Genomic DNA, 9,277 nt, shown 5'->3' with positions numbered 1-9,277 from the left:
GCCCATGGACAGGGCCAGTCCCAGGGCAGGAGGGTAGTGGCCCAACCTGTGGGTCCCTCCAGGCCTCTCATCTGCTTGTGTGCCTGGGTAAGTCCAGGCTGGCTCTGGGCTCCAGGTGCTCCCCTGGAGGACCCAGAGGGGGCTTCCCCAGAGGGCCTCTTTTTCCCCAATGGGATGTGGCCTGACCCCAATTCTTCTGCATCCATCACACTGTTATGGCGTCCAGTACTTAGCTCTCTGGGTTTATTTTGCACACACTCCTGCCCCTGAGTGATGTCAGAGCCATAAGGGTGGGGACAGAGTGGAAGGGAGACACAGTGGGGACCGCAGTGGCTCCATGCACTGCCCACCTTCAGGGAGCCCTGACCCCAGCCCCTTTTGGAAAGCTAGCATCCCACCTTCACAACCACTCCTGCACCCTCAGCACTGCCCCGACCATGTGATGGACAGGGAAACTGAGGCTTGCAGCATGAAGCCCCTTGCCCAAAGTCTAGCAGCCAGGTGTGGCCTCCCAAGTACAGGTCGCTGCTCCTCGGCCACCTGAGGGCTTGAAGAGAATTTACTTCAAGGAACCCAATCCTGCATGCAGGGACTCAAAGCCCTGTGCCCTCTGGGTTGTGCCCTCCAAGCCTATGGGATGGAAGGTCATGGCAGAAAGCAGGACAGCTGCTAGTGCAGCCAGGGGTCTACAGCCCGGATGCCCACCACGGGGGCCACAAGCAGGCATGGTCACCCCCATGGTCAAAGGGCTGGTCCTGGGCATTTCCCCCTCTCCCAGGCATAGCACATGCATCCTCCCTCCCGGCTAGCTCTTGCCAGCTATGGCTGCCTGGACCCCAAATGGAAAGTGAGTTCCTGGGAAAGTGGGGGGGCCCCTTAGGAGGAATGAACTGAGGTGTGACAGGAAGTCCCGCCCTTGGACACTGTCAAAGAAAAACCAGAGCTGGACTGTGGTTACAGATGTAAAAACAGATTTTTATTCAGGACTCTTGTGATAAGGGAAGAGAGACAGCAGCAGAGAACTGGGCTCAACTCCAAATACAGCAAGGACACTTGGGACAGGAGGGGGCTTTGAGGATGGAAAATTAGGAAGAGGAAACATCGGGGTGAAGGGGACTCCAGCTGACAGAATTCTTGCAAAGACAGCCTGGGCTGATGAGATCTCACCTGGGGGATGGTGCGGTTGAGGACCCTGATTGGGTATCAAGGGTGATCAGGTATCCAGGGTGGGGAGTTCTTTCTAAACTCACTAGGAGGATTCTTTGTTGAAACTGGATTTTATAAGGAAGTTCACAGATGGGCCAAGGAGAAAGTTCAGGAGCCTGACCAAAGTTTGGTCAAGCAGAGAATCTTTGTGAATGTCATAGAAGCCAGGGCCCTGACACACACACACCCCCGCTCCTCTGAACGGCCTCCATCTTACTATTTGCTTTTTTCAGATTTTCTTGCCATTCACATGCTTGATCTCGTTAGAAAGCAGGAAGAATTTTAAAATTATACAGGCAAAACTAATTTCCACAGGGGTTCTTTGCATTGGGTTGGGTGGGGGCACTTCCCCCTGGTTTTCATAGGGCCAGCCTTTCCTCACTCAGGCCTCTGCTCACCTGCACCCCGCCCCTGTGGGCTCTGCCTTCCAAGCCCAGCCCTGCTCCCACCTCGGTGACCACCATCCCTGTTATCTCTTGCCTGGAAGGTGACAGCTGCCTTCTCACGTCTCTTGTGAGATGCGAGACGTGCCCCATCCTTGTCCCCACAGCCCAGTACCCACATGGCGGCCACAGGCCATAACACTGAGTCTGACCGTCCTCTTCTCCCACCCCGGGCTCATAGCCTTCCTGTTCCTCCAGGAGCTACCTCTGCCATTTACAAATCTTCATGTGTGCTGTGACCACCCAGAATGTTCTCCCCAGCTCCCTGCCAAGCATCCTTGCCCCGCCTTGGAGTCTGGCCCTTCTGGACCACATCACTCACCGCCACACCCCAACCCCAGTCTCAGTTCTTCAGAGCGCTAGCCGTGCCTCATGATGGTTTCCCCACTGACCATTATCTGTGCTGTAGTGTTCACTCCACAAAGGCTGGCATGCAGGAGGCACTTAATGAATGCACACAGATAGCTCTGTTGACAATTAGGGTTAAGGATAGGAGGGCAAGGACAGATGCTATAAAGATGACAGGGTGGCCTCCCCGAGAGGCTGACGCTGAAGACGGTGTTCCTAGGCCACAGCAGGAGGCACAAGGCCCCCATGAGCTGTGGGAGACCTTCATGGCTGAAGCCAACTGTATCCAGGCCAAGAAGTGATGGCGGGTGATGAAGGACCTGAACACTGAGGGGCAAGGACATTCTCCTCCCACATTCCCACATGGCCAGGGGCCATCATTTATCCGTTCAGCCACTGATTGATTCATTCAACAAGATCTCCTGAACATATGCCCAACCCAGAGCTGGATCACAGGGAAGACAGGAAGTTCTGTCCCCCCGATGGAGCTTCCCTGTTACCAGAGGACACAAACACACATCTGCATGTTGATCTAGTAAGAGCTAGGGAGGTGGGTCAGGCCAAGAAAGAGGCAGAGGATGCCTGTGAGGTTGCCAGCCTCCAAGGTGGCCCCAGCAATCCTCACATTCCAGGTCATGCCCTTGTGTAGACTCCTCCCACAGTCAATCAGGCTGGTCCGTGTGGCCAGTGAAGTGTGGCAGGGGTGATGGTGTGACTTCTGAGGCTGGGTCACAGAGGCATCATGGTTTTAGACTTGCATCTTCAGATAGCTTGTTCTGGGGGTAATCAGCCACCATACTGTAAGGATGCTCAACCTGCCTTGCAGAGAGCCCTGTGTGGAGAGGAACTAGGCCCCCAGCCAACAACCAGCAGTGACTCACTATGAGAGAGTGAATCATCTTGGAAGTGGATCCCAAGCCCCAGTAGAGACTTCAGATGAGACCTCAACCCTGGCTGACATCTGACTGCAGTGGCATAAGAAACCCTGAGTCAGAACCACCCTGCAAGGCCCAAATTCTTGACCCACCAAGTGAAAGAGAATAAATGGCGATTGTTGTGTCTGAACTCCCATGTTTTGGGGTAATCAGTTCCACGGCAATAAATAACGAATGTACTATTCATCTGAGCAGAGGCCTAGCTGCACTGAGGAAGCTAGATGATAGCTGGGGAAGTGTTCCAGATGAAACAGGACACGCAGGAGCCTCGAGGCAGAAGTGAACCTGCTGTGCCTGAGAGACAGCCAATGTGATATTGTGGCTGGAGTGGAGCAAGGGGAACAATAACAGGGAGTGACTGGGCATATTAGGCCGGGTCACACAGGCCAGGCAGCTAGGAGCCATGGTTTGGGGGCTATAAGCTGGGGGAAGGGCATGGTGATTTGCTCTGATTTACATATTTTAACAATCTTCTGTATACACAAAATAACTAAAAGCAGGGCCTCAAAAGAGGTATCTGTACACTGATTCACAGTAGCCAAGAGGTGGATACAACCCAAGTGTCCATCAAGAGATGAACGGACAGGCCGGGCGCCGTGGCTCACGCCTGTAATTCCAGCACTTTAGGAGGCCGAGGTGAGTGGATCACTTGAGGTCAGGAGTTTGAGACCACCCTGGCCAACATCGTGAAACTCCGTCTCTAGTAAAAATACAAAAACTAGCCAGGTGTGGTGGCAGGCGCCTGTAGTCCCAGCGACTCAGGAGGCTGAGGCAGGAGGATCACTTGAACCTAGGAGGCGGAGGTTGCAGTGAGCCAAGATCATGCCACTGCACTCAAGCCTGGGCGATGGAGTGAGACTGCATCTCAAAAAAAAAAAAAAAAAAAAAACAAGTGAAAGGATACACAAAATGTGGCCTTATTCAGCCTTAAAAAGGAAGGAAGGCCGGGCGCGGTGGCTCAAGCCTGTAATCCCAGCACTTTGGGAGGCCGAGACGGGCGGATCACGAGGTCAGGAGATCGAGACCATCCTGGCTAACACGGTGAAACCCCGTCTCTACTAAAAAAAAAAAAAATAAAAAACTAGCCGGGTGAGGTGGCGGGCGCCTGTAGTCCCAGCTCCTCGGGAGGCTGAGGCAGGAGAATGGCGTAAACCCGGAAGGCGGAGCTTGGAGTGAGCTGAGATCCGGCCACTGCACTCCAGTCCGGGCGACAGAGCGAGACTCTGCCTCAAAAAAAAAAAAAAAAAAGGAAGGAAATTCTGACCCATTCTACAGCAAAGGTGAACCTTGAGGACATCATGCAAAGTGAAATAGTCTAGTTACAAAAAGACACATACTGCGGGACTCCACCTATGCAAGGTATCTAAAGTAATCAAATTCATAGAAACAGAAGACTGGATGGTGGCTGCCAGGCACTGGAGGGAGGAGGGAATGGGGAATTAGTGTTCCATGGGGACAGAGTTTCAGTCTGGGAAGATGAAAAAGTTCTAGAGATTGACAGTGGTGACAGATGCACAGCAACGCGAATGCACTTAATGCCACTGACCTGTTTACCTAAAACGATTAAAATGGTAATCACACCTGTAACCTCAGCACTGTGCAAGGCCAAAGCAGGAGGATCACTTGAGGCCAGGAGTTCAAGACCAGCCTGGGCAATATAGTGAGACCCTGTCTGTACAAAAAAAAAAAAATAGTGAAAAAGTTAGCGGGCCATGGTGGCACATGTCTGTAGTCCTAGATACTTGGGAGGCTGAGGTGGGATCCCTTGAGCCATGGAGGTAGAGGTGGCAGTGAGCTATGATCACGCCACTGTACTCCAGCCTGAGTGACAAAGCAGACTGTCTCAAAAGAAAAGGTACACTTTTTGTGTATTTTGCCGTAATTTACAAAACAAAACTTCTGGTAGCTGTGTGTAAGTTGACTGTGGTCGGGAGCTTGACTGGAGGCAGGGAGACCATGAGGAGGCTACTTTCATGGTCCAGGTAAGAGGCCTGAACCAGGACGAAGGTGCTTCTCCCTCCTACAGCTCTGAGGTGCGGAGGAGGGGTGGATTCTGGATGAAGTTTGAGGATGCACCAAAGGACTTACTGGAGGATTGGCTGTGGGGCCTGAGAGAAAGGGAAGGGCTCTGGCCTGGGGGTAGGGAAGGAGGGAGGAAATCTGAGTTCTGCTCTGTCCATGCTGAGTTTGAGATATCTGGGGACATCCAAATCTGAGCTCTGGGACTGCCTGACCAATAGAACATCGTGCTAGGCTCAGGCCTCAAGGAGCCAGCAGCTCCCACTTGCTGTCTCTTGGGCTGCTTACTCTTGAAACCCAGTGAGTGAACACGCGTCTGGGAGATTCTGCCCTGGCCACTGTCTGACTGCAACCACATGTGAGAGGCACAAGCCAGAACCACCTAGCTGCACCCAGCAAGCCCTCAGAACCAGGAGCAAGCAGGATAACACGGCGGCAGCAGCTGCTGCTTTAAGCCACTGAGTTTTGGAGTGATTCACTATACAGCAGTAGAAAAATGAAACACACAGGTAACCAAGCTGTTGAGGATTGGTTCAGGAGACATGATGTTTTTCTCCAGTCACTTACATTTTACTGAGTAAAGATGTCTCCTTTTGACACCTTAAGCCAGTTCTCTAACTTTTCAGCTCCTTCTGGTTATCACAATGGCACCATTCCTGTATTTAAGGCTGAGTCACGTTTCTTTGATAACTTAGCTTTCATCCCGATTGAAAAACATGGGGCTCGCCAACACCGAATTTGAAAGACAGCTGAGACCTCAGTGGTCTGGAGACGACAAGGAGGATGCCATCGTAGCCTGGATGTTGCTCGCGGCTGTTTCCCCACTCCTTTACCACCCCTGGAGAGGGACCCCCGGTGACTTTGTGGTGTGGCTTAGTCTGATCCACACAATATGAACAGAAGCAATGTGTGCTCCCTCCAGACCAGAGCATTTTATTGCTGGTGCAAGTACCCCCTACCCTTGTGTCCTCTTCCATCCTAGGCCTAGCACAGAGGCCATGAGTCTGTGGATTGTATCCTCTTCCCCTGCCACGAGACTGTGGACTCACACACTGGAATGGGGGATCCTCCACCAGCCGGGGTCCCTGGTGACTGTACGGAGTGGAGCCCACCCCTGCCAATCCAGCCGGGACACAGAGTGCAAGTGGGAAATAAACTTGGTTGTCTGACCCCCGAGATGGAGGGGATTGTTCGTTTCAGTAGCATAACCTCACTAGTCCTGATGGACACAATAATAACAAAAGTTACTGGTTTTTGAGCTGAGGTGAGTGTGGGAATGTGCCATGTGGCCAGCAAGGGCCGAGCGTTCCAGGCAGCGGGAACAGCGTGTGCTAAGGCCTTCAGTGGGAGTGAGCGGGGTGTGTCCGGGAAAATCAGAGCGGTTGGCGGTCCCTTCTCTTTGTTCCCAGTACTAGTGGGAATTGGGCCTCTAGGGTTTTTTGGGGAGAATTGGGGCCAGCTCCTTGCCTTGGGAGCAAAGTGAAGAGGGAGCTGGCCCCAAATCTCCCCAGAAAAATCCTAGAGGCCCAGAGAGCCAAGTCCTCTTACACGCATTGTCAGACCATGCGTGCAGGAGTACTTGGCTCTCTGCTCTCCGGCTGTACCATCTCTCGGTCCAGCTGTGACCCCTAGGCCATGGCGCAGACGTGGAGGGGATCCAGCATGCTGCACTGTGAGGGGCTCATGCCCCACAGCTCCCCTGGGCAATGGCTCTGCGCTGCCACGCCCCATGCCATTTCCTCCCCTCTGGCCCTCCTGCCCAGTGCAGCCCCTCCACAGCCATCTGGACACCCATTTCTGTAACTGTCAGCTACTGGGAGCTGGAGCCCTTCACCCCAGTTCTCCTATTCTCTGCTCCAATAGCCCAGGGTCAGCCACCTGGGTGCAAAACACCCATCTCCCTTTGCAGGCCCCTCAAATTTCAAGGGAGGCCTCTGGGGTCCCCTTAGCTCCAGCCACCTGGCCTGTCCTGTCCTGCATGGTGGTGATCTACAGCCTCTACCTACCTGGTCCCACCTCACAACGGGGGTTAGTGGTAGAAAGGGCTGAATGGGGACTAGAACTTAGAACAGGAGAGCCCGGAGCCTTTTGTCAACAGCACCAAACCTTGGTGCTGCTTAAGTCCTTTAAGGAGTTAGAAGTGATTCAATATCCCTGGTATCCAGATCAGCGGTGGCAGCCTGGTCCTGTGGGCCAGCACGCCACCACCAGCCCTGACCCTGACCTGTTGCTTAGCCTACCGGTCCCCAGAGGCCTGCAGCCAAGAGGCACCACTTCCCACTCCCATAAAAGCCAAGGAGAAGCCGGGCGCGGTGGCTCACGCCTGTAATCCCGGCACTTTGGGAGGCTGAGGCCAGCAGATCACAAGGTCAGGAGATCGAGACCATTCTGGCTAACATGGTGAAACCCGGTCTCTACTAAAAATACAAAAAAAATCAGCCAGGTGAGGTGGCGGGCGCCTGTAGTCCCAGCTACTCGGGAGGCTGAGGCAGGAGAATGGCGTGAACCCGGGAGGCGGAGCTTGTAGTGAGCTGAGATCGTGCCACTGCGCTCCAGCCTGGGCGACAGAGCGAGACTCTGTCTCAAAACAAACAAACAAAACACAAAAAACAAACAAACAAGTCAAGGACAGCTCTCCTGAGCCTGTCAGGAGCCCCAGCAGAGGAAAGCTGCACTGGCCTGGTGAGGGCTAGATCCATGCTTCCCTGCCTCAGTGTCCCTTTGTGCCCACAGAGGCCCTGAGATGCTCCAGCACTTGACAGGAAACCACCAGGCACACTCTCTGGCCTCACAATCCCACTCCAGGAATCCACCCAAAGGAAATGGCATCCCAGTATCAAGGTGTCTAGAAATGTGAAGGCCAGAAACGTGAAACCACCCAAGCATCCCTTGGCTGGGGATGTGTCACATAAATCGGGACACCTGTCAGATGGACAACTCTGTGCAGCACGAATCAGGAAAGTATCTGGTTCTAAGGGACATGACAAGTGTAGCTTCAGTCAGCAAGGAGCCATGGAGAGTAAGGGCTTCTTCCTCCTGACCTTTGGCTCCTCTTCCTCATGGCCCCAACATGGCTGCTGGGCTTCAGGCAAGAAGCAGGAGAGATCAAAGGGCAAACCCAGTGGCTTTTGTCAATGGCCAGAGACAGGTCACACCCCGAATTATGGGAGGCTGAAGGTGTAGTTTTAACTGGCCCAGGACAAATGGGGGGCTCAGAGGTGAGAGAGAGGGTAGGGCGGAGAGCTACAGAATGAGCTCTGAGTTCATTTTAAGTAGAAGCAAACAAGAGGTGCAGCAGCAGGCAGAAATGTCTAAAACCATGCCTGCAGTAGGCATGGCTATGTATACACAGGCCTGCAATACAAATAACCCCTCTGGGAGTGAAGCTGGGAGAGTAAGAAATTAGTCTTTTTTTTTTTTTTTTTTTTTGAGACGGAGTTTCACTCTTGTTGCCCAGACTGGAGTGCAATGGCGCCATCTCAGCTCACTGCAACCTCCGACTCCCAGGTTCAAGCAATTCTCCTGTTTCAGCCTCCCAAGTAGCTGGGATTACAGGTGCATGCCTCCATGCCCAGGTAATCTTTGTACTTTTAGTAGAGACGTGGTTTCATCACATTGGTCAGGCTGGTTTCACACTCCTTACCTCAGGTGACCCGCCCCCCTTGGCCTCAAAAAGTGCTGGGATTACAGGTGTGAGCCACCGTGCCCGACCAAAATTAATCACCTTTTATAAAATTGCTTAAAGACAAGTGATTGGGTTAAAGGTGACTGTAATGCTTGAACCCCGGAGGCGGAGGTTGCAGCGAGCCAAGATCGCGCCACTGCACTCCAGCCTGGGTGACAGAGTAGGACCTTGTCTCAGAAAAAAAAAAAAAAAAAAAAGGTGACTGTGATGGTTGTAAATTGTGTCTGCCAATTGTCTCCTCACCAGTCAGCACTCTTCCCACCTAGCAGTGGAGTCCAACTCTCCACCCCTTGATTAGAAGGCCCACTCGACTCCCAGTGAACAGACACAGCAAGACTTCTGAGGCCGGGACCTGAAAGGCAAAATGGCCTCCACCTGGTGCTCACATTGCAACTCCACCTTGAACACTGGCTGCCATGTTGTGAGGAAGCCCAGGCCACGAGGCTGCCATGTGGGGGTGCTATGGCTGTGAAATAAAATCTTAAGCCCCACTGACTGACTGAATGGACCTGTTTTGGCCAAGGAGACCTGGCCATGACTAAGACAGGTCAGTCACGCCTCAGTACACTCCTTCCTCACTCATCAATACCAGATTTTTTTCTTCAGAGTTGAAGAGAAACTAGCCCTGAAAACAAACAAAA

This window comes from Rhinopithecus bieti, unplaced genomic scaffold (genome assembly GCF_001698545.2).
Source record: "Rhinopithecus bieti isolate Rb0 unplaced genomic scaffold, ASM169854v2 scaffold_37505, whole genome shotgun sequence".
Lineage (NCBI taxonomy): Eukaryota > Metazoa > Chordata > Mammalia > Primates > Cercopithecidae > Rhinopithecus > Rhinopithecus bieti.
The sequence above is the reverse complement of the archived record's forward strand: the minus strand, read 5'-3'. Positions refer to the sequence as shown.